At 39.5% G+C, this 26,367-nt stretch overlaps 1 protein-coding gene across 1 annotated transcript in view; it reads left to right on the plus strand.

Annotated features, from left to right (window-relative positions):
* Positions 1 to 1,679: 1,679 nt before the first annotated feature.
* Positions 1,680 to 26,367, plus strand: part of TPRG1 (tumor protein p63 regulated 1) — a 149,473-nt gene continuing 124,785 nt past the window's right edge. The window contains exon 1 of the mRNA XM_017964770.4: positions 1,680 to 1,873. The gene's annotated coding sequence lies outside the window, so the exon portion shown is untranslated. The remainder of the gene's footprint in view (positions 1,874 to 26,367) is intronic.

The following is a 26,367-nucleotide window of genomic DNA, read 5'->3' on the forward strand; positions in this document are numbered from 1 at the left end:
CAGGTCTGTGAAACTCTTTTCAGCCTGGGGTCTGCATTAGGGAGGGGACATAAATCCTTTTGATCAGGCAACTGTGGCTGAATCCATCTCACCAGTAACATCTATACCCAACTCTACCATCTGTGCTTGCTGAAATTCTAGATCTTTTTAACGGTCTGGATCTAATGCTACCTCTTCCTCCGTGCAGCCCTCCTGGAGTTGCTCCCGCCTCTGGATTTCCAGAGTACTTGTTATCATGCCGTCTGTGATGCTTATCATCCTCTACACTGAGCCATGCTAATTTGCTTACAAATTTTATCTTCTTGGGCTCCTTATGCCAGAGACCGTGTTTGGTTCATTTTTATATCCTTGTCTACTTGGAGAACTGAGTAAAGCAAAGGTAGTTGCTCAGTTAACTACTGTTGAATGAGTGAGTATATGTGATGTCCTCGACTCTGTGGCAGCAGGTAAAAGGACTGTTAACTCATGGTGACCTCTCCTGCTGGTGTTAGGTGAGTTGCCAGCTTGTAGTTCATCTTCTATAGAATCTCTTCATAACCTCCGTATTCCTGGAACTTTGAACAACATTTTTTGAAGGGTGAATGTCAGTTATTTTTCTTTTAACAGAATGGAATTCAAGCAGTCTAGTTTGTCAGTGCACCCCAGTTTCTCCAGCCATCAAACAGATACAATCTGATTTGGCCAGAGTCTGCTGAATGAAGTCGAGAATTTAGGATTAAAAATTGAAATTCAATCTTACATATACAGCATTTTGTTTTCTGTGCTCTCCTTTCTTCCAGCAATCCACCTACTTGTGCAGTTCATACTTCATTTTATACCAATTCTGTATGTAGAACACACTTGTTTAGGTTTCAAAATGTGTTCATTAAGATTCTATTTCATTTTTTTTAGCACCGTTGCTATGTCAAATCTTATCCTAGGTTTATTCTCATATGCTTCCTTTCAAATTCTATCTGCATTTCTGAAGGAGAAACGATACTCCCAACTTACAGATGCCCCCCCACAAAAAAACACCGCAGAAATATAAATTATGACTTACCATAGGTTGCAAAGCCATTAAATGACAGATCAGGATTCATTACATAGATATTAATGGATCATCATTAATTCAATGTGGATTTATTTATTACTTACTATCTGCTGGGTATTGTGAGGAGTATATGAGAGAATAAGATATAGCATTACCCTCAAAGGGCTCACAGGCTAGGGAGGGGGATACACACTTCCATAGAGATAGTATCAGGTGGTACATTTTCTAATAGGACTACTGACCAGAGATTCTATGTGTACATGTGTTTGTTTTCAGAGACATACTGCTCTACATGTCTTCTGCATTTTTGACAAGAGTGATAGTGATGCTTAAAATAAAAAATACCCAATAAGTCAAGCTATGGTAAAGAATATTAATAATAGGGGTGTAGGCTTCAGGCTTAAGCTTCATTATAGCTACTTGGAGGTATATGGAAGCCATGGAGGAATGGACGGTAGGCTGCTCCTCCTCACTTGGCCGGTTGTGTATTAGAGGAAGTTGGCAGAAAAATGCAGGGCTCCTTGAGGGAGAGGACAGGAGAGAAAGGTGTGTCATTGCAGAACAAGAAAGTCCCCACCCACAAACCCAGTTCTCTGCCTCTGAGAGGTGGAGTTCCACCCTGTAAACATCCTCAGTCCTTTTCTTTGACACTTTGCTTGAGGGTGAGAATGGAACTCTCATCCTACTTGGTGAAGTGAGATTCAGACTGAGTGGGGTCACAGCACAGGGCACTGCCTTGCCTGGCTTTATCTGAGTCAATCACACCTTTACTGGCCATTGTCTGTGGTCTAGCCCCCTTTGTCCAGGAAGAGAAAGAAGAGCCTTGAGGACTGGTCTAGTCAGGTAAGATCAAGTGGCTTGTCACTGGTTCTGCAGAGATGGGTTGTTTCTCTATGAACCAACGGATCCTGAAACCCTAGGCTGAGTTTCTGGTCACCTTCCCCACTGACTTATAGTTTGGGCTAGGTTTGTAGTTTTGCATTACCATGTGAAATTCCCCTAGTCTTCCTTACTGTCCAAGGTTGATGAGGTTTGTGGACTAGCATTTTTTATCCTGTAAAGCCACTTGATATACTTACCTATATATTGATTTTGATCTTAATTACCCTATATTGCAGTAGGATGGGTATCATTTTCTCCATTTGGTGGCTTAGTGAACTGAGGCTTGATCAATTGAAGTGATTTGTTCAAATTTGATCAGCAGGCTAAGGCCAAGATTAGACTGGATTCCTTCTTCCCGCTTTCTCTGTAATAGAACCCAGCAGGTCATACCTTATCCACAGAAGCCAAAAGAAGTTAAAAGCCTTTCTGAACTGTTAAATGCTAAACAAAAGGTGATTATTTCTTCGCAGGCAGCTTGAGAGGGTTATTTTTTGATTAATCCGAGGGAAATTTTATAATGACATATAGGTCTCATCAAACAGGGCTCTTTTTGGAGGACAAACAGGAGTGTGTATGTGAAGGGGAGCTGTAAACTGAAAGTGATAGGCAAATGAGACAACGCTGACTACTTCCAGCCTGAGACGTACTCCAGATCTCGGTATGAGCAGGTTTTAATTCGGAACTAAATGACACTCTCCAAATGTCAGAGGCAGCGTAGTGAGGCACGGATCATACAGGCCCTGGGGAAATGTTTCAGCTTTTCAGTCATATGGTGGTATGTAGAAAAGCAAATTTCCATGGGGGGAAAACACCCCCAAATCCTTTCAAGTTGACTCATGCAATTTCCTCTCTTTTGACAGCTATCATCATATCTCATTGTTCTACAGTTTTGAGGAGATCTCATCTTCAGTTATTATGTAGTTTACTCTTTAAGATGCTAATTTTAGCTATCATTTTTTTCTTTTCATGCTCAAAAGGTTATATCATTCTTAGTTGTAGAAGGAAATGTTTCTTCTGTGTGTGTATGTGTATGAGTGTGTGTGTATATGTCTGTTTGAGTTTATTATGACAGTGCTAATATTTATCTCATGGGACCACCATAAATGCAGTGAGTTGTAATGTTACATTTGGCAGATGTATATATATATATATATATATATATATATATATATATATATATATATATACACATATACATACATACACACACACACACACACACACACACACACACACACACATATATATATATATATATATATAGAGAGAGAGAGAGAGAGAGAGAGAGAGAGTCTCACTCTGTCACCCAGGCTGAAATGCCATGGTGTGATCTTGGCTCACTGCAACCTCTGCCTCCCAGGTTCAAGCTATTCTCCTGCCTCGGCCTCCTGAGTAGCTGGGATTGCATGCACATGCCACCATCCCCAGCTAATTTTTGTATTTTTAGTAGAGATGAGGTTTCACCATGTTGGTCAGGCTGGAACTTCTACATATTCTTAGTGTCTTTCTGGCTGCAAGGATCCTGAAGAAATCATTTAATTGGTTATCTTATTCAAAAGAGAGAAACTGAGGCCCAGGAAGATAAATGATATGGACAAGTCACTCAGCCAGTATCAGTGGAGCTGTAAGTCACATATGGGTCTCTTACTTTTTCACTTCCCACGATGTGTAGTGAATGATGATGGGTATACCAAGCAGAAGCATTAGCTGTGTCATTTTGAAGACTGTACCCAGATGTCCTTTAAGATTTCTTCTAATTAAAAGTGGTAGGGCACTTAGACCTTTGCTTAGCATCTACTGGAGATGGTATCATGCTCTTTAGAGCAGGTAACTTTGTCAGAGAAGCCTCTTTCTTTATTGACTTGGTTCTTCTGGAATATTTGTTTCAGCCAAATGTTGGAACTGCTCCTTAGGTGTAGGACGGGGAGATGGGCAAGAAGTGGTGGCATCCTCATTTTCTTCAGCCTGTCTGAATTTTTGTAACTTCTGGGATCTTTGTTAAGAAGTGTCATTCAGTTTAATACCTTTCAAACTCGAAGTGATTTTTTACTCAACATTGTTGAATCTAATGGCAGCGTCAAGCCTGAGATTTCATTCACTCCAGAGGCCACAGAGCAGCAGCCACAGGTGAATCTAGCCTGCAGATGTGCTTTGTTTGTGCTGCCATGTTAAACAACATAAAACTAGTTCCAAAGTATTTGATATCTAGGAAATTTCCTGTAAAAATCCAGACATCTTGTTTTCAGGAAGATCAAGAGATCTGGTAATAATGTACCCGCATCCCCACATGGATAACACCTGGCTAGGGGCTGGGCAGCATATTCTTTCTGGAGATAGAACATGCTTTCCCCAGTACCCCCCAGCTCCCATTGTACCTGATTTAGGCTACCAAGTGTTTAAATTTTCCACTTCTGATCTCTTCCAACCTCTTAGGTATTAGGATTCCTTTCATTCATTCTCTTTCAAGGGAAACCTAGTTCTAGCTACCTAATGACAGATCAAAGGCACCAGGGAAGAGGTAAAGTTAATTCTTTGTCCCTAATGTCTCACTATGTAAGAGGTAGAGGATATATGATGACTTCAGCAGAATATACCGTTGACTCTGATACCTACCCAGGATATTTTCTTCAGCTAGCTATTAAAACTCAGTAACTTGAATGATAAAGCATTAAGCAAGATGACATTGCTGCAGCATAATATTTAGATGCCTAGGAGAGAATAGGAAGCACAGTTGATACTTGCAGGGTAGGCATTCCTCTTTACTAAATGGATCAATGGCGTAAAAACGAGAAAGAAATTATTATGTATGATAGTACATGGAAAGCAATAAAATACCCTGTTTCCAAAGAATCCAAATTGCTGAAATCCTGGAAACTAGCTTCACAATATGTTTTCTATTATTCACTCACTAATATAATAATCGATCTCCTATGGTGTATACAACCCTAAGCTTAGGGATTTAGGGGTAAAGAGTAGAGACCCTTTCTCAAAGGGGTTTACCATCTACTATTAAAAATGTGTACACAAATAACTATAAGGCAAGACAAAATATGATAAATATTGCAAGATGAAGAGGAAAACAAATGTTGAGATCTCACAAAGAAGAGATTTATGGCAACTAGGTAGGTTACCATCAGATTTAATTGTAAGGATGAAATGGAACTTGAACTGGGCTTTGGACCAATAGACATGAGAAGAGTTTACAACAAGAGAAGAGTTTAAGTAAATTCCCAAGTCAATATTCCCTGAAGTATATTTGAAGGGCAGGAAGCATTTCTGTGGCTAAATATAGGGCCAGTGGAGCTGAAGTGGAATAAGGCTGGAAATCTGGGTTTTCACCAGATCCTGGGTGCTGAGAAGCAGGGTTAGAGTTTCAGATCAGGTACAACATGGTGTATTTGATGAGCATTACAGCTATTGACGAGACATTAGTTCATGGGTATTAGCTCATTGTTATCTGAGCCCGTAAGTCGACAGTGACAGAACCTCTGTGTAGGTACACCTTAGCTCTACATTAGGTTTTTCAGAAGCAACAGAAAAAAAGAACAGGACTGAGCACTTATATGAATGCAATAGACAGTATCATGCTAAGTGAGTAAGGCAAGGTGGTGGTATACAATGGAATTAGAAAGGTGGATAAAAATATTTTAAAAATACTTTAAGCAACCTATAAGAATCACTTAAAAATATGGAAAAGATTTCTCTCTCTCAAGAAAGTCTATTGTTCTGGGTTATCTGAATGTTACAAAAGTGATGATGCACAAGTTGAGTTCTTAACTTGTGGAATGTGGGGAGTTTTTTAAGTAGCTAAACTTTGTCCTTTGGTCTGGGAAGAAGTCAGTCTATAAGGAACAGTTATAAAAGTGTCTTGCACGTACTGACCCTGGATTCCTTCACTGTAAACATTACTAAAAAATCATAGATATATGCATGCTCCACTGTGTTTCACAGTATTCCTGGCAGATGAAGGGAAAGTTTGTGTCTTGCAAAGGGCTACATGGGTCGACAGAGCAACATTTACACAACTCCAAACCCCAAGGTATTTTATAAATAGCCAAACTTTCCTGATATTCATGTGCATGATTGTGTGTGGGACTGGCTTAGAATTGTACTTATATCTCAGAGTTCTGTGCTTCAAGAGAGGCATGCAGGTGATGTGACACAGAATAAAATGAGGCATTTGAACAAGTTTCATTCATTTTAAACTATTTATTGAACAATGGTTCAATTTAAACATCAAGTTTTATTCATTCAAAACTACTGAATACCTGTTCTAAGTTTTGGAAGAAAATTTTATCTTTTCTAAAACCCCATAAGTAGTTCTGGTAATAAAAGCAGTGAACAAAAACAATTATCTCTTTCTTCAAGGAGCCTACATTTATAGTGTGACAGAAAATAAACAAAACCATGCAGTAAAATACATAACATATGAGATATGGAGAACAATAGAATGCAGAAAGAGGAGAGAAACTTATGGAGACCTAGATTTTGGAGAGGGTGCTTAGGATGGAATGAGGCTTTATTTGAGTAAAGAACTTAGGGATATGAAGGAGTCAGTGAAGCACTAATTGAAGAAAGAGAATTCCAGGCAGCTGGAACAGGAAGTGCAAAGGCCTTGAAGCAAGAGCTTGCCAGCCTGACATCTTTGAAGAATAAGGCATAGATTGAACCAAGTGGAAAGATCTTTGGATTTTGAGATGAAGTTAGAGGTTAGATGACAGTGGAGTGAGAGCAGGGAAAAGTGATAATGCAGGACCCTATAAGACACAATAAGGACTTTGACTTTCATTCTGATTGAAATAGGAGCTATTTGCAGATTTGAGCAGAGGAATAACATGATCTGACTCATGTTCCAAAGGCATCCTTCTGTCTGTGTGTTGAGAATAGGTGAGGGTGAAGTGAGGAGGGAGGTGGCAGAAGCAGAGAGATTCTTGGAAGTTATTGCTATAATCCAGATGAGTGATGTGGAAGCTTTGACGAGGATGTAGTTGGTAGTACAGGGATGAGAATGTTTGAATTCTAGTGGTTGATATTACACATTGATATGGTTCTAGTGGTTGATAGGACACATTTTCCCCAAAATGTGTTTGAATTAACGATAAGAATGAGGGATAATGAGACAGATAAGTCAAGTATGACACCACAGTTTCACCTGAGCAACAGGTATAAAAGTGGCCTTTATTTGAGATGGAGAAGATGAACGGGTTTTTGAAGGAGGATTAGGTGCTTACTTATAGACAGGTTAAGTTTGAAATGTTAAGTTGGGAGTAAACGTGTAAATCTAGGATTCGGTGAGGATATCAGATTCAAAGATAAAAATGGGAATAATATGTAAATATAAATTTATATACAGGGTATTCACAGCAATTAAATCAAATGAGGTAATCAAAGGAGTTAGTATAGATAGAAAAGAGAAGAGGTTTATGGACTGACTTCCGGGATGCTGAATGTTCGAGGTTAGAGAGGTGAAGTGAGCCCAGTCAATGATGTACCAAATGGGAAGGGGGGTGGTGAAAGTGGTCCCACACCAGCAGAGAGGGGTATTGTATCGCTGACATCACTTACAATCTCTAGCACATGGTAATAATGAGAATAATTCTGTCCTTATTATCAACACGTTAGAACAGAATTTTTTTTTTTTTTTTGAGATGGAGTTTCGCTCTTGTCACCCAGGCTGGAGTGCAATGGCACTATCTCAGCTCACCGCAACCTCCGCCTCCTGGGTTCAGGCAATTCTCCTGCCTCATCCTCCTGAGTAGCTGGGATTACAGGCACGCCCCACCATGCCCAGCTAAATTTTTGTATTTTTAGTAGAGGCGGGGGTTTCACCATGTTGACCAGGATGGTCTCGATCTCTTGACTTCATGATCCACGCTCCTCGGCCTCCCAAAGTGCTGGGATTACAGGCGTGAGCCACCGCGCCCGGCTCTCAGAATATTCTTATTACTCCCTCTTCTCTCCACTTCTCTTAGGTTCTATCGGGACCCAGAAAGGAGATGGAGGAGAAGTGGTGAATGTGGTATGTCCTTGGAGTCAGGCAAGGAAGTCTTCCAAGGAGGAGAAAGTGATTAGATGGGACAGATGCTGCTAGACGTGGATTTGGAGGCTGTCTGAGAACTGAACATTGAGAATTGAACATGCAGGAGTATGTGGCATAGGCTCAAGATAATGGGAAGAAAGGAATTGGAGATTGTGAATACAGACGTTCCTTTCAAGGAGCTTATTTATAAAAACAAATGGAGAAAATAGGTACCAGCTGTGAGGAAAAGAGATGGGTTTTTTAAATTGAGGTGGAGGAAAGATGGTAGAAATATGCTTTCATAGGCCAGGCACACTGGCTCATGTCTTGTAATTCCAGCACTTTGGGAGGCCAAGGTGGGCAGATCACTTGAGGCCAGTCCATAGTGGCCAACATAACAAAACCCCATTTCTACTAAAAATTAGAAATTAGCCAGGCATGATGGCAGGCTCCTGTAGTCCCAGCTACTCGCGAGGCTGACACACGAGAATCGCTTGAACCCCAGAGGCGGAGATTGCACCACTGTACTCCAGCCTGGGTGACACAGTGAGACTCCATCACACACAAAAAATGCTTTGTAGAGTTTGTAACTTAATTGATATACATAGATAGAATATTTTATTTTATCTTTCTACAACCCTGTAAAGTAGTTCTGGGAAGAGTTATCATTATTTCAGGCTCCAGGGCTAGAAGTCATCTACCAAGAATCAGACAGCAAGTTAACAGCAGATGGGATTTAAACCTGGTTTCTAAAAGTTGATTTCATTGTCCTCCTCACTGCCTTACTCTACTCATAATTTTGGAGATAACTTACAGCTTTAGAACTTTCTATAAAACTTTTACTTAGCCATGGTTTAAGGACATTTAATAAGTCTCAGGAAACTCACATTTCTGAACAATGTCTCCTGAGCTGACAGTGTTTTTACATCAAATGGAAGATGTTTGGAGCTATACAAAGGAATTAGAACTCAGTGTCTGCATCAGTGAAAATTTGCGGTATTTGGAAAGTTTTTCCCAAGTATCAACAACGTAAGACTAGGCTGAACCATCTGCATGGCTGGAGGATGGGAACACAGTTTTTCATACCTTTACCCATGGACTGATTCTCACATTAATCTTCTCCTCTAGTAGTACATTTGTGTCAACTTGCCAACATCTGTGATATACCCTTATGCTAGCTGATGCTTTCTGTCCACTTGAAGGTCATGCACAGTTAATATTCTTTCTGTTTACATGGAGCTGCAGCCATACATTTCTGGATCTTCAGTTCTACCTGGTTCTCAATTGGAGCATTGCTACTCTTTATAAGCAGGCACAGACATACTATTTTGACCCAGAATGGAAAGCTTTGCACACCATTTGTCACTTCTGCAGTGGTGGCTCTCCTCAGCTGTGATTGATAGCACCAAAGGGCAGCTTCCTACAGTGACATATAAACCTTCTCTTTCAGCAGCAGGTTGTACTGAATACTTGGTGTGTCTCCAGTGGTTTGCCTTGTGGAAGAACTCCTAGAGCCATAGGTATCCAGACCATTTGGTGTGACTTTTTGCAAAGTCTGTAGAGTGCTCTATTGAATGCTGTACAGATTATTATCTAATGCTTTATCTAGACATTTTATAATTATCTATTTGTAGATCTGACTCTTTCACAATTACTCCTTAAGGGAAGAAATTGGTATTTGTAGGTTGCTTTCTACTCTTCACCTCTCTGTTTTCCCCAGCACAGTGCTTGGCCCAGAGAAGTTTTTCCCGAAATGTGTTTGAATTAATGAATTAAATGGAGTGCTCTTTTATGGCACGTGGAGTTGCACTAGGGAGGTTAATGTGTGTCACATAGGAAAAAAGTGGAGTACTCAAGTTCAAGACATTCTTATATGCAGAATTAATTATGCAAATCAAATCTACAACTATATATATATATATATTTTTTTTTCATACTGCTGGTAAAGACACATCTGAGACTGGGTAATTTATGAAAGAAAGAGGTATAATGAACTTACAGTTCCACGTGGCTGAGGAAGCCTCACAATCATGATGGAAGGCAAGAAGGAGCAAGTCACGTCTTACCTGGATGGCAGCAGGCAAAGAGAGAGAGCTTTTGCAGGGGAATTCCTCTTTCTAAAACCATCAGATATCATGAGACTTATTCACTGTCATGAGAATAGCATGAGAAAGGCTTGCCCCCATGATTCAATTACCTCCCACAGAGTCCATCCCATAACGTGGGAATTCAAGATGAAATTTGGGTGGGGACAGAGAAACCATATCATTCTACCACTGGCCCCTCCCAAATCTCATGTCCTCGCATTTCAAAATTAATCATTCCATTTCCAAAAGTCTCCCAAAGTCTTAACTAATTCCAGCATTAACTCAAAAGTCCACAGTCCAAAATCCCATCAGAGACAAGGCAAATCTCTTCCACCTATGGGCATGTAAAATCAAAAACTGGTTAGTTACTTCCTAGATACAATGGGGGTACAGGTATTGGATAAATACAGCCATTCCAAATGGGAGAAATTGGCCAAAACAAAAGGGCTGCAGGCCCCATGCATGTCCAAAATCAAGGAGGGCAGCTAAATCTTAAAGTTCCAAAATGGCCATGATGATGCAAGAGGTGGGTTCCAATGGTCTTAGACAGCTCCACTCCTGTGGCTTTGCAGGGTACAGCCTCCCTCCCAGCTGCTTTCACGGACCGACATTGAGTATTTATAGCTTTTCTAGGTGCACAGTGCAAACTGTCAGTTGATCTACCACTCTGTGGTCTGGAAGACAGTGACCCTCTTCTCACAGCTCCACTAGGTGGTGCCCCATTAGGGACTCTGTGGGGTGATTCTGACCCCATATTTTCCTTCCACACTGCCTTAGCAGATGTTCTCCATGAGAGCCCTACCCCTGCAGCAGACTTCTGCCTGAGCATCTAGGCATTTCCATACATTTTCTGAAATCTAGGCAGGGGTTCCCAAACCCCAATTCTTGACTTCTCTGTACTGGGAGGTTCAATCTCAAGTGGAAGCTGCCAAGGCTTGAGGCTTGCACCTTCTGAAGCCATGGTCTGAGCTCTATGTTGGCCCCTTTCAGCCATGGCTGGAGTGGCTGAGACATAGGGCATGAAGTCCCTAGGCTGCACACAGCTTGGGGACCCTGTGCCTGGCCCACAAAACCACTTTTTCCTCTTAGGCCTCCAGGTCTGTGATGGGAGGGGCTGCTGTGAAGATCTCTGACATGCCCTGGAGATATTTTTCCCATTTTCTTGGGGATTAACATTTGACTCCTCATTACCTACCCAAATTTCTGCAGCCAGCTTGAATTTCTCCTCAAAAAATGGGATTTTCTTTTCTGTTGCCGTCAGGCTGCAAATTTCCCAAACTTTAATGCTCTGCTTCCCTTATAAAACTGAATGCCTTTAACAGTACCCAAGTCACATCTTGAATGCTTTGCTGCTTATAAATTTCTTCTGCCAGATGCCCTAAACCATCTCTCTCTAGTTCAGTGTTCCACAAATCTCTAGGGCAGGGGTGAAATGCTGCCAGTCTCTGTGTTAAAACATAACCAGAGTCACCTTTGCTCTGGTTCCCAACAAGCTCCTCATCTCCATCTGAGACCACCTCAGCCTGGATAGACCCTATAGTTCATATTACTATTATCAACATTTTAGTCAAGGCCATTCAACAGGTCTCTAGGAAGTTCCAAACTTTCCCACATTTTTCTGTATATTTTTGAGTCCTCCAAACTGTTCCAACTTTTGCCTGTTACCCAGTTCCAAAGTTGCTTCCACATTTTGGGGTATCTTTTTAGCAGCACCTTACTCTACTGGTACCAATTTACTATGTTAGTCTGTCTTCGCATTGCTGACAAAGACACACCTAAGACTGTGCAATTTATGAAAGAAAGATGTTTAATAGACTTACAGTTCCACGTGGCTGGAAAAGCCTTACAATCATGGTGGAAGGCATGGAGGACCAAGTCACATCTTACATGGATGGCAGCAGACAAAGAGAGAGAACTTGTGCTGGGGAACTCCTCTTTTTAAAACCATCAGATCTCCTGAGACTTATTCACTATCACAAGAACAGCATGAGAAAGACTTGCCCCCATGATTCAATGGTGTCCCACCGGGTTCCTCCCACAACACATGGGAATTCAAGATGAGAATTGGGTGAGGACACAGCCAAATCATATCAACAACATTGGAAGCCAACTAGTATGGTTTATTTTAATCTTTAGTTACAAATTAATTCATAAGCTTGCATAGTTGATGTGTCATTTTGAAAACTTTACATCATTACTCTTACCTATTAATCCTCAATAGTATCTGTAATGAAAAACTCTTTCTAAGCAGTAAGACAAAGAAGATGAAACTAATAAAAGTGTCTGCTTATACATGCACACAGCAACTTTCCAATCTCATGACTTAAAAAAAGCAGTCCACATTAAAACAAATATCGGACTAACATGTTTTAAACAGTTAATCTAAAATTAAATTATAAAGCCCTCTACTAACCTATGGGAAAATGGACCTTCATGTATTCTACTGAAACTTAAATTGGTATAACATTAGGGTGGGGGAGGAATTTGGCCATATATACCAAGATTCTTAAATCTACATACTCTTTGAGCCAGCATTCCCACTTTTGGAAATTTGTACTGAAAAAGAAATTAAGGCTTGTAAAAAGTTTTATACAAGAATGCTCAGTGCATAGTCATTATAAAAGCAAGTAAAAAGGAAGCAATATAAATAATTAACAATATAAATTAAATAGTAGAACCCTATATGGCCACTATTATGTCATTATAGGAATTTATTTCTTCCTTTCCAGCTTTACTGAGGTATAATTGACAAATAATTATTATACATCTTTATGGTGTGCAATGGGATGTTTGACATATGTATACATTGTGAAATGATTACTGTGATCAAGCTAATTAACATACCCATCACCTCACTTCATTATAATTTTTTGTGCCTGTGGTGAGGACCTGTAAGATATATTATCTAAGCAATTTTCGAGTAAAGGAAAATTATTAACTAAGTAGAGTAGCAACTACTACTACTAGTGAACGGGCTTGGAAACAGAGTGACTTTTGATCAACTTACAGCATGATCAGTTACTAACTGTGTGACCCTGGGCAAGTTCCTTAACCTTCATAGCTTCAGTCTCTCAATCTGTAAAATGAGGATAATTATAGTACCTGAACCATGGGGCTATGATGAGTTTGAAATGAGCCAATGCAGATAAAACCAAGTGCATGGCTCATGTAAATGCATTGTAAGCATTGCCACCATTGTCAGTATGGGTATCCTTTTATGTATCAAGTCTAAAAGGCAGTTTATGAAACAACACTTATAGCATAACTCCATTGTTGAAGTAGAAAAATGATATTATGAACAGATAAATGTAGAAAAAGTTTTCAAGTATATTGACTTTCATTTTTTCCTGTATAGTAGTTTTAAGGGAAGATTTCTTTTTCCTTCTTTCGCTTTCATGTATGGTCTACAACATAATGAGAAAAATTAAATGAGGCCAAATAATTGTTAAAATCAATCTCGCTAAAGGAACATTTACCAATGCGGTTGCTCTCTCCCTGTGTTATCACTGTTGTCCTCATTAAATTCTCTCTGTACTGTCGTCATCAAGGCCACATACCCTGCAGTTGGCAATGTTAGACTGAATATCTTTATGTTCTTCTTATTCCTCTGCCCTTGTCCTTCTGCCACCCCCCGCATGGTATACATCATAAACATTTATTAAGTATTTATTCTGTTCAGAACACTCGATATTAGCAGTAGGGATGAGATTCAAAACAGCAGAGAGGATGGGATCTCACCTAATGGAGCTTATAGTAGTTCCCTTGGAGATAAAAGGCACTTACCTTCGTGTGCATGTATTGTTTCTTCTTGTTGTGGAGATCTGTCTGTCCCAATGGGTTTGGTGGTTAGGGAAAGCTTATTAAGGAGGTAGGAAGGAGCTGGCTCAATATCATTCTTTGGTGGACTTTAAAAACCAAGTGCTTTTTTAGTAGAGAGGGGGTTTCTCCATGTTGGTCAGGCTGGTCCATCTCAAAAAAAAAAGTGCATTTTTATGTTTAGTGATCTCTGATCTGGATGTAGCCCTTCTAAGAACCTTCTGTCACTATTATCTTTGATGAGTTTTTCTTCTATGATTATCTGCTTACCTGTCACCTTTGAAGATGCCAGCTTGAGTAACCTTTTCTTTTCTTTTCTTTTTTTTTTTTTTTGAGATCTAGTCTCACTTGGTTACCCAGGCTGGCAGGAGTGCAGTGGCACACTCATGGCTCACTGCAGCCTTAACCTCCCAGGCTCAAGCAGTCCTCCCTCCTCAGCCTCTCAAGTAGCCAGGACCATGGGAATATGCCACTCCAGCTGGCTATTTTTTTAAAAAAATTTTTTAGAGATGGGTTTTTGCCATGTTGCCCAGGCTGTTCTTGAACTCCTGGGTTCAAGTGATTCCCCAACCTCAGCTTCTCAAAGTGTTGGGATTATTGGCATGAGCCACTGTACCCAGCCTGGCTCAGTCCTTTGAAACAATATTTTAGACTTCTTAAAAAATTTATTTGTTATACTTTAAGTTCTGGGGTATATGTGCAGATTGTGCAGGTTTGTTACATAGGTATACATGTGTCATAGTGGTGGTTTGCTGCATCCATTGCCCTGTTGTCTACATTAGGTATTTCTCCCAGTGTTATCTGTCCCCAATCCCTCCACCTCCTGCTATTCATCCCCTAGTTCCCCACCCCCCAGGCCCCAGTGTGTGATGTTCTGTTCCCTGTGTTTGTATGTTCTCATTGTTCAACACCCACTTATGAGTGAAAACATGCAGTGTTTGGTTTTCTGTTCTTGTGTCAGTTTGCTGAGAATGACAGCTTTCAGTTTCATCCATGTCCCTGCAAAGGACATGAACTCATCCATTTTTATAGCTGCATAGTATTCCATGGTGTATATGTACCACATTTTCTTTATCCAGTCTATCATTGATAGGCATTTGAGTTGGTTTCAAGTCTTTGCTACTGTGAACAGTGCTGCAGTAAACACACGTGGACATGTGTCTTTATAACAGAATGATTTATAATCCTTTGGGTATATACCCAGTAATGGGATTGCTGGGTCAAATGGTATTTCTAGTTCTAGATCTTTGAGGAATTGCCACACTGTCCTTCACAATGGTTGAATTAATTTTTTTCCTTATCGGTTCTAAGGATTATGCATACCCAATGCAAATAACACTGGAAAATATAGAAAGCTATAAAAAAAGTAAAAATAATCCAGGAGCCAGTGACCCAGAGATAATATTGCTAACATTTTGTTGCATGCGTTTCCAATACAAATGTGAATGTTTTTAAATATGGTAGTCTATAAATTACATTTTGTTTCATAATAATATATCTTTTGGTGTCAATTAATATCTGTCAATAGAATTGTTCTACAACATCTTTTTTTCTTTTGAGATGGAGTTTCACTCTTGTCGCCCAGGCTGGAGTGCAATGGTGCAATCTTGGCTCATCGCAACCTCCTCCTCCTGGGTTCAAGTGATTCTCCTGCCTCAGCCACCAGAGTAACTGCGATTACAGACATGCCCCACCATGCCCACCTAATTTCGTATTTTTAGCAGAGATGGGGTTTCTCCATGTTGATCAGACTGGTCTCAAACTCCCAACCTCAGTTGATCTGCCCACCTCGGCCTCCCAAATTGCTGGGATCACAAGTGTAAGCCACCATTCCTGACCCTCTACAACATCTTTTATACCTTCTCCTTCCAGAGATAACCCCCCTTTTACACTTTACCATGTTAATTTCTAACATTTTCTTTGCTTATTTGTATATTCTTCAAGATTTGAAAATCCATATGGTATGTATAGTTTAACACCCTACTTTTTCAGATAACTTTATTCTGAAGATTTTTACTTTTCATTTGTCTTTAAAAATATGATTTCCAAAAATTGTATTACACGCCATGATAGATGTGCATATGTCATGTGATACAATAAGTACCTTTAATTTAAAATATCTCCAGTTTAAATTGGATGCTTAAGTTATTAATGCTAGGCTCTAAGGTTTAGGCGGCAAGTTCTTTTTAAAAAATTTATCTTTGAATTGTAGTTGCATAGTCAATAGACAAAGACAAAATCTTTGTTCTACATGAGATAAACCCTAAATGAAAGTTTTCACTATGTAAATAAATCCAGAAAGCTATGACTGAGTTATTTCATGAACTGGAGAAAACTTAATGATGACCCAAAGTGTTGTAATTGGTGAGAGTGAGAGGGGAATTTTCCTTGGATTGACCAAGTCTAGTTGGAAATTTTCCCAGGCTATGAAGACTGGTCCTCTCTGAAGTGCTGATCTCATTGCTTGGAGAGAACAGCTAATGAAACCAGACAGAAAGTCCCGACCATTCAGTGTTTTCTTCCTTGTTGAATTAAAACAAAACAAAACAAAAACCAGTAACTGGTTCTTTCTGATTTCCTACCATTGATGCTCTTAAAGATGCAATTTTCTACAAACATTTAACCATGAACTAGCAACTTTTGACTTATAGTAGGATAAGATGATAAACATAAGTGTATTGCAATTCTTTTAGTCTTATTGCTTTTGGTATTTGATCTGTTTTATAAGTGACCTGTAAGAGCTCCATCTTGTATTAGAATGAGGGCTCCACCTCAGACCTAAGTCCTAGACCAGCATAATTAGAGAGAAAATTGAGGGGTGGGGGCAAGTAGTTCAGTATTCTCCTAGTACATATGGAGAAAATTTTGCTCACAATTGTTCAGATTCCTCTAGCATAGATTCAGTTAATTATTAGACTTTAAATGGTTTTGAAATCCAAGCATATTTTCTAGGCCTTTAGATTCATCTGTTCATCTAGTTCTTTTTTTTTTTTTTTTTTTTTTTTTTTAATGGAGTCTCACTGTCACCCAGCCTGGAGCAGAGTGGCACCATTTTGACTCACTGCAACCCTTGCCTCCCAGGCCCAGGTGATCCTCCCACCTCAGCCTCCTGAATAGCTGAGATCACAGATTCTTACCACCACACCTGGCTAATTTTTTGTATTTTTGGTAGAGACAGGGTTTCACCATGTTGCCCAGGCTGGTCTCACACTACTGGGCTCAAGCCATCCTCCTATCTTAGCCTCCCAAAGTGCTGGGATTACAGGCATGAGCCACCCCAGCCAAGTTCGTCTAATTCTTATACTGTCCTGTCAGATGTATGGATCTACTTGATATTTGAGAAAACTGAGGCTGAGGGGTTTAAATTGCCACCCAAACTCAGGTAGCTGGTAAGTTGCAGAGCCTGGATTCAATCTCAGGTCTTTTTGACTCCAAAGCTTCCTCTAATATTCTGGTCTATTTTCTGATAAAGGTATTGATTGCATGAAATGAATCACTTTTTATCTGTACTGCTCCTTATCCATTATCTTCTGAAAGGGTTGACTTAATTAATTCTCCAAACATTTGTGTCTTTGAGTTGTAGTGAGTAATCTTGATACATCACCCACAATGTTGTATTTAAATAAAAAGTCAAGACATATTTCAGACTCTAATGGAGAAAGTTATAAAAAGTTGTCTTGTTCAGTAAATGATTGGCTGAACTCCCAAATGGAGTGAAAGCTCAAAAACTTAAACAAGAATTAAACTTTTGGAAAAGTCAAAGAAATAGAAACAGAAGATAAATAAAAAAGGAAAACCTTGTTCAATGCAATATAAGTAATGTTACCTCTACTAGAGAACAGATGCATTTCAAGGAGAAGCACTGACATCAGAAGATTCATTTGAGAGTTAACAGACATGAAGACCTTTGGGAATATGTACTGGGGCATGGATTCCCTTTGGCCAGGCATTTTCTTTTGACCTCTTCTCAGAGAAACGTTGGTTATACTATGACTTCTAACCCAAGGGGAATGGCACAATGAAAGAGTAAAGGTGGAAAGTATTTTACTCGGTTCTGTTTCAGTCCTGCGTTTTTGAGCCTGGCTTGTATTGGGGCCCATGCTCTAGGTCAGATAGGTGTGGAATCTCTCCTCTGGATAGCCTGCCTTTTATATCCTGTCTCGCAGTCCTATGTTTGAAACAGTCACTGCCATCTCTCCCTTTTCCTCCTCCACATCACTCCTGTGGTCTTTTGCTGTAAGACTAGAACTTCTGCCAAGCCCTGTCCAGTTCATCTCTAACTAAGGGCTTTGTTCTCAGAAGATCTGTTCATTGGAAGTGCATTGGACTTATCTCTAAGCAAACATTCCTCCCTCCCTTTTCCCACATACAATTTACATAACAGGTTTGTAACTTCTTGGCCTGCATAGCACTTTCATAATGTCTTGGAAGATAAGCCTTGCCCAAGAGACACTGTCTGTCTCCATTCCTCAGAACTTCTTTCGACTTTATTTCCCGTATGGAGCCTTTGCATATCAGTGGGCAGATAAAAGTCATTGACCAACAACCCAATTATCTGTGTACAAGAAATAGTCTCTATTTGAGCATTAATTTTCATCTTGTTCAGACTTTTGCTTTTGAAGATTTTCTGAAGGCCAAACATTAATACATTTCCTGTAAAAAAATAGAATATTTTTTTCCTTGATAGTGAAAGAGAAATCTGTAAAAAGAAAATGTAGGCACCTTTTAGATTTTTGAGTATTTTACTAGAATAAATACTATTTTTCTCATTTGATACTCTTTATAACATTTTCATTGTAAATAATTAGAAAAGATAATTTTTAAAACTATACTCTCATTACTCATTAGAAAACTAATGTGAATATTTTGGTGATATCCTTGTAAATTATACATATATATGTATTTTATTTTGTAAAAACTGTGATCATGCTATGTCCTATATATAGCTTTATTTTAAAAATGCCATATATATCTTTCTATTGTATTTGCATAATGTTAGTTATAATGACTATATAATATCCTACCTAAACTACATTTAGATAGTTGTCAATTTTCTGATATTATAAATAAATTATAAATAAAATAGAATTTTTATTAAAAAAACATTAGAATAAGGGATATACTTGGATTTGCCACCAGGAGATGATGATAAAAAAATCTAGCTGGAGAAATCACTCATTTCAAATGATTCCTCTCTTTCACATGTTCAAATATACCAGAATAGCTTGTGATAATATGCTGGCTAGCCCTATTTACATCATGAGACATAAATCTACAGTTAGATAACATTATTAGTCATCCAAAGTAACATTCTTCAAGACACCTGTCCTGGATGGGGTATTGAACTAGCACATGAGGCCTCTCCTAAATTGAAGATTCTATTTTCTGTCACTTCCAAAAGGAGAGTTAGTTTTAGCTACTCTCTATAGCATTTTTGAATAAGTATATCCACTAGTTCGGTTTTTGTGGGAGAATTACAGAGATTCACAGTCAAACACTAATGGCATTTGGAACCTGACATTTCCTATTTTAGGTGGGATGGAAGAAAAGAAGTAAGGAATAATATCAAGTGGAAATAGTTCCAATTATTATAGATTGTTATAGCCCATTTAAAAGGGAAGATAGAGCTTTGCTCATAGCTAACAGGAAATGTATTTTAGAAGCACGTCTAACACTTAGGTGATCTCTCTAAGTACTATGCAATGTCACCGATGAAGGTCTTAGATGCAGAGATACTGCCAAACACTAGTGCTATGAACTAACCCGCTGGTGAAACCTATATCAAAAGAAAAGCTCTAAGGAATAGTTAGACTTATCCATTCACTCGAATTTCTCTATTCACAAACAGGACATGTTATGTAAGTCACAGATGTTCTTTCACTGCCTCTATGTTCTGAAATAATTCTTTAGAGGCAGAAATTGACATAGTAAGCATGTTCACAGGTGATGTGGGCAGCATCAAATTCTGGCCCTGTGAGCTTCAGTTTCTACCTGGTCCCCTGCCTTCTGGGAGGAATTGACACATCTCTCGTCTGAACACATTTCCTTTCCTCCCAGCTACCCCCGACATCTTGCCAATAATGTTGACTTCATCAGTATAGATGAAAGCCTTCCCTAAAATCATTGGGCAGCCTCACTTGCTCTTTGGCATCCTTCAGGAACTGCCAACAGCCTCTGCACAGATATTATTTTATTTTATTGCCTCCTACTTCTATGATAATAATGCTAATAGTTCTTCAAAAGATACAGGATCAAGGCACTTCATCATCTACCAAGAACTTTCACAACTTTTTTCATTTAACTTTCAGAAAAATTGTGTAGAGTAAGCAGGTCTGACATCAATGTGTATATTTTTATAGATAAAGAAGTCGAGAGGTATGATTACAACATACATGTACATTTAATACATAAAGATGGCATTACCAACCACTCTTTATAATGAGTGTTTTGATGAATCTTTCCCTGATCCATATTCCTACTTCCCTCTTAGCTGCTTTGTGATTGAGTCATACGTTTACAGAAAGGCTGATCAAAACCAAACATCATCCCTTCACAATGAGCCAGCTTTGAGATAAATATTCACAGAAGCAAGGAAATGTGAATATCACAGGTAGCCCTTTAATTTTCTCAGGATACTTAACTGTCTATTCTGGCTGATTTTGGTCATTGCTTTTTCAGTAGTGGTAGCAGTTCACACGTAAATATACATCTATTCTTACTTTCAAATATTATGGCCATATTTATGCACATATGCTCACATATAATTATATTTTCTTATATACACATATTTTTATTGTTTTATTTTCTTACAGAAATGCAGAAAAATAAGAGACCATTTGTGACAGATGTTATTGTTCTTCATCAGTTTTTTAATCTAAGTGCCTTTAGCAAGGAAATACAAAAGTATTTTTTAGTTTTTATTCTTTAGCATTCTGAACTGTCCACTTTTCTTAAGTCATCTTAGAATGAATCTGAATATTATTCTGAAAACAGAACTGCTTTCCTCTTTCCATGCTCATGCTCTGAACTTTATTACTTTAATGAGAGCTACCCCTGTTGTTTTAGCTCTCTTGCCTTTTCTCTCTCTCTGGGTGGAGCTCTCTAGACCTATTTAAATCTTCCTGGCATCTTGTAGAACAGGCTGAATTCCAGATGGTAACATCCTAACTTAGTGGAGTGGAAATGGGTCAAAGTAGCCTTAGAAAGATATTATTTGAAACCCTTCTTGCATCTAATTATTTTCTCTGATTTGGTGTCTTGTTTAGCATTCAGCATTTTAGGAGCTTAATGTATGTTTCATCATTAAAACAGAAATTATCCTTCAGTTACAGTGCCCTACAAGATGAGAAGTTAGCTGTGTCTGTTTTTAGGCCCTCGGCTCTCCTTCCTGCCATTTATGTTACATTTCAGAGAACTATTAATTTTGAAGCCAGGTTTAGAAGAAAGAATTTCAAATCTTCTCTTGTAAATTGTAGTCTCATGTTTCATAAGACCTGAAGAGAGAGACTCTTTTAGCTAAATTTCCTTTGCATTTTCTGTCAGGGATGCTCCATGTAGAAATATTTATTACTGATTAATTTGTTTAGCTAATACATAATGAATGCTTTCTATGTGCTCTACTTGGTGCTAAGGATACCATAGCAAGTAAAATCTGGTCCCTATCATCAAGGAGCTCATGTACTAGTGAAGAGAATGTGAAAGTTAAGGCAAGCTAACAAGTAGTTTTAATACAGTATGATTAGTATTCAGGAGGCAAAAATTAGAAAGAGTGGAACTTAAGGAACATGAATTAGAAGGTCTTTATAATGAGCCTCAGGAGATAAACTAATTTTTGGTCATTGATAAATGAGAATTTACTCCTGTCATTCTGTTAATTGCTTTCTGGTTGTTTCATGTATCCTGTGTTTCTTTCTTTCTCTTTTATTGTCTATCATTGTGGCTTGTTTTCTGTCAGTGTGAGGTTTGCTTCTTTTTTTCTTTCTTTTTTTGAATATCTGTTCTACCAGCGAGTTTTGTACTTTTGATGTTTTCCCAATAGTGATTATTATCTTTTTGCCTCCAGTTGTAGGACTCCCTTGAGCATTTCTCATAAGGACAATATAGTGGTGATGAATTCTGTTTTAGTTTGTCTGGGAAATACTTTATTTTCACTTCATTTCTGAATGATAATTTTGCTGGGTATAATATTTCTGGCTTACAATAATTTCCTTTTAGCACTTTGACTATATCATCTTCTTTTCTCCCTGCTTGTAAGGTTTCTGCAGAGAAATCTGCTGTTAGTCTTACAGGGAGTCTTTTATATGTGACCTGATATTTTCATCTTACTGTGTTTAGAATCCTCTCCTTGTCTTTGACATTTATTTATTTGAGATGGGGTCTTGCTTTGTCACTCAGACTGCAGTGCAGTGGCATGATCCCAGTTCACTGTAAACTTGAACTTCTGGGCCCAAGCAATGCTTCCACCTCAGCCTCCTGAGTAGCTGGGACTATAGATGCATGATTCCATGCCCAACTAATTTTTAATATTTTGTGGAATTCAAGCCTTGTTACATTGCCCAGATTATCTTTGACTTTTGACAGTTAAACTATACTGTGTTTTTCAAAGAACTTTTTTAGGTTTAATCTATTTGGATAGTTTTTGCTTCCAAGATTTAAATATGTATATCTTTTCACAGAGTTGGGATGCTTTCAGCTATTACTTTATTAGATAGGTTTTTCTATACACCTTCCCTTCTCCTTTCTTTCTAGAACTTCCATGATACAAATATTTATTTGCTTAATGGTAACCATAAGTCTTGTCAGCTTTATTCACACCTTTGATTCTTTTTTTTCTCTGACTAGGTAATTTCAAATTACCTATTTACAAGTTCAGAGACTCTTCTGCTTGATCAAGTCTGCTGTTGAAGCTCTCCATTTTATTAATCAACTTAATCAGAATGCTGCAGGATTTCTATTTGCTGCTTCATATATGTCTACTATCTCTGTGCAATTTCTCATTGATACCATGAGTTGGTTTCCTGATTTTGTTGAATTGTCTCTGTATTTTTTTGTTTCCTGTTCCTAAAGAGAATTATTTTGAATTTCTTTTCTGGCAATTCATTTATTTCTCTATTTATTGAGGTGTGTTACTAGATAATTATTATGATTTGTTGGTGGCATCATCTTTTCTTGCTTTTTCATGTTTCTTGTCCATGTGTTGCTGTCTGTGCATCTGGTCAATCATTTCTTTCAAACTTTCTAGAATGGCTTACATAAAGATTTTTCACCTGGTGTTGTTTTTCTTTTCTTTTCTTTTTTTTTGCATGCTAGTTGGGAAGGGTGTGGTGACTGTTTTTCTGGATAGGTGCAATGGCATGATCTCTGTGCAGCTTCTCTAGCTGTATTCAATGTCGGTAGTAACTGTGGGCATGTCAGTGGCCTAGGCTGTAGAAGTCTGTGACCATGGAAGCATAGGTTGTTAATGTTCTAGGCATCAAGGGCTTTGGGGGTTCTCCTCTCCTTATTTTTCCTACACTGGAGAGACTTAGTCAAGGAGATACCTTTTGGTGTCAGGTCTGATGCAACCTACAAGTAGCTGCAGTGGTGCTGGGTTCCAGGTACAGGTAATCATAGCAGCTGTGGTGCAAAGGTCCTGGTCTCAGTGCCACATGAACCTATTGTGACACCTAGGTCTCTGGCTGAAATTTTTCTCTCTTTGACTCGTTGAATATAAGTTGCCACAGAGCCAGGATCTGTGATTCTGACCCCAGTCTCCCAGCAACTTGTGCTCAGGGCTCTGGGTCATGGTTGTGATTCTGAGTCTGTCTCCTAGCAGCTTGGGCTCAGGGGGCTGAGTCATGGTTGTGATTCTACCCATGGGTGGGAGCGCACAGCACTGGCTCCTCTGTGGGGAAAAAGGAGTGTTCTAGAGGTTTGGACGTGGAGAACAGAGTATGGCTGCAATTTGGAAACCTGTGCCAATAGGGCTCGGTGGCAACCTGAGTACCAGGGAATGAGATACAGTGTAGTAGCAGCTATAGACCCTGGGATTTCAGGGCCCAGCAGTGTCTCGGCCTCTCTGAGGCCAGGTGCAGTGGCAATAGTAGCCCAGAATGTGGAGCATGGCTACTATTTGAGTCCTGGTGGTGGGCAGGTGACAGCATAGTGATAACTTCACTTCCCAGGAAGAAGGGTGTCTCAGCAGCTAAGACACCACTCTAGTGGGGTAGTCCAGCTCCAAGGGTACTAGAGTTATTTGGCCTGTAGGGTGAGGTATCTCAGCTCAGTCACTGGTCTGTTTCCTTGGAACATGGGGTACTATGTCAGCCTAACCCTGAGATGCAAAGCTGCTCAACCTAATCAGGCCACTGATTCCCTAGGGCATGATGTGTTGTACCAGCTCAGGCCTGATGGTATGGTGACTGTTCTGGGCAGCCCAGCACTGTTTTCCTGGGATGCAGGGTGCTGCTTCAGCTTAGGTAGTGGGTACATGACCACTCTAGGTGGTTAAGGCACTGTTTCCTGGAATGAAGGGAACTGCTTCAATTTAGACACTGGGATGTGTGGCTGCTCTTAGTGGCTAAAATACTGTTTCCAATGACTCAGAGTCCTGCTTCAGCTCTAGCCTGAAAAGGCAGAGGGAGTGGTAGATGAAGTGGCTTCACCTCTGCTTGACCCAACAGAGAAAACTGTAAGGGCTGATTGTGGCTTGACTTGAGGATGTCTGACCACTGGTCTGAGGTGGTTTGGCAGTAGCTTATCCTCAAGGATAAAAGGGAGCCATGACTACTCACTGCTACAGCAGGACACTCCAGCCATAGTTCCATTTCAAGATGGTATGTTGCAGTAGCCATGTGGGCCACAGGGGGCAGGGCATAGTGTCAGCTCCTTCCCTGGAGGGAGCATAGCTATTGGACTCCAGTCAGCTGCCAGAGCTGGACTTAGTGCCTGTGAGGTTTGCAGGGGATCCCAGGGTTGAGATCTGTTGGTGTCTAAGGTATTGATGGGGATTCCTAGGCTCCTCTTGCTTACTTCCTTGTTGTAGACAGAAGTTCCTAGCTGATCCTGATTAAGGGATGGAGTGGTAGAGGCCCGGTATTTCCTTCCCATCTCTCCGTAACCATCCCAAGTTTCTGTGTTCACCAGGGTTTCTGTTACTCCCCTGACGCACTTTGGTGCTCTCCCTTGGTTATTTTCATCAAAATGTAGTTATTTGTTGTTTTCACTATCTTTGTGAAGAGTAGAGTGCTAGGGAGCTTCTAGCCGGTCACCTTGCTGACATCACATCTTTCAGAGAGCAGGTTTCTCTTGCTCCATAGGCCAGCTAAGCCTTCCCAGGGATTTGAGGCAGTTTAAGCAGAAAAGAGAAGGCTGAAACCCTACTGCTTCCACTAATTTAGTTTGTGACCTGAGGTAAGTCACTTCCTTACTCCCATCTGAGGATCTAGTTTCTTATTTGTAAAATGAAGATGTTGAGTTAGATGATATATAAAATGTTTGGCAGCCCTGTTGGATTTTGTCATGTGAGAATAACTGAAGAGTCCCTTTGAGAAAAAGAATCCTGTCACAGTGCTGGTAGTACGCTATTTCTTGACCAGGGTGATGGTTACATGGTGTATTAATGTCTGTTCGCATGCAGCTAATAAAGACATATCAGATACTGGGTAATTTATGAATGAAAGAGGTTTAGTTGACTCACAGTTCCACATGGCTGGGGAGGCCTCACAAACATGGCAGAAGGTGAAGGGGAAGCAAGACATATCTTACATGGCAGCAGGCAAGAGGGGTGATATGCAGGGAAATTCCCCTTTATAAATCCATTAGATCTCATGAGACTTATTCACCATCATGAGAATAGCACGGGAAAGACCAGCCACCATGACTCAGTTACCTCCCACTGGGTCCTTCCCATGACACTGTGGGAATTATGGGAGCTACAATTCAAGTTGAAATTTGGCAGGGGGGGGTTGGGGGGGAACACAGCCAACCATATCATAACAGTATTTTTATTTTATAATAATTCTTTGATCTGCATATTTATGATTTTTTTGAGTGCATGCCATACTTCAATAAAATGTTTATTAATAAAAACTTCATTAGAATAATAAAGGCATAGTTTTTATTTTGAGGGGAAAATACTCTTTTCAGAACTTAGATGAATTCTTATAAAATCTATGTGTAAAAAGTCACAGTTGGCTTAACAGGAAATCCAAGCTTTGGGGTGACATCCTTAAACAAAACTCCCAAGCAGGAACATCTGGTTGTGGAATATTTGTTCGCACTGCTGCCTGGCACCAGGATGAATGCTGGGAAGGTAGTGATCTCTGGTAGGCATTAATCCGCACACTCCCCTAGGATGTCTCAATAACTAGGACAGAGGCTTGTTTAAATGTCTAGGCATTGATACTGCCAAGTTTCTGAATCAGCCAATTCAATATCAAGGATTCTGTTTAGTTTGTAGAGAAAATAACAAAGGCTACTGCAGTTCTCAGCTGTTGGTGTTGGTTGATTTTTTGATCTTGCTGCTCTTTTCTTGTTCATGTGTATATGGAGAA

This window comes from Callithrix jacchus, chromosome 15, assembly GCF_049354715.1.
Source record: "Callithrix jacchus isolate 240 chromosome 15, calJac240_pri, whole genome shotgun sequence".
Lineage (NCBI taxonomy): Eukaryota > Metazoa > Chordata > Mammalia > Primates > Cebidae > Callithrix > Callithrix jacchus.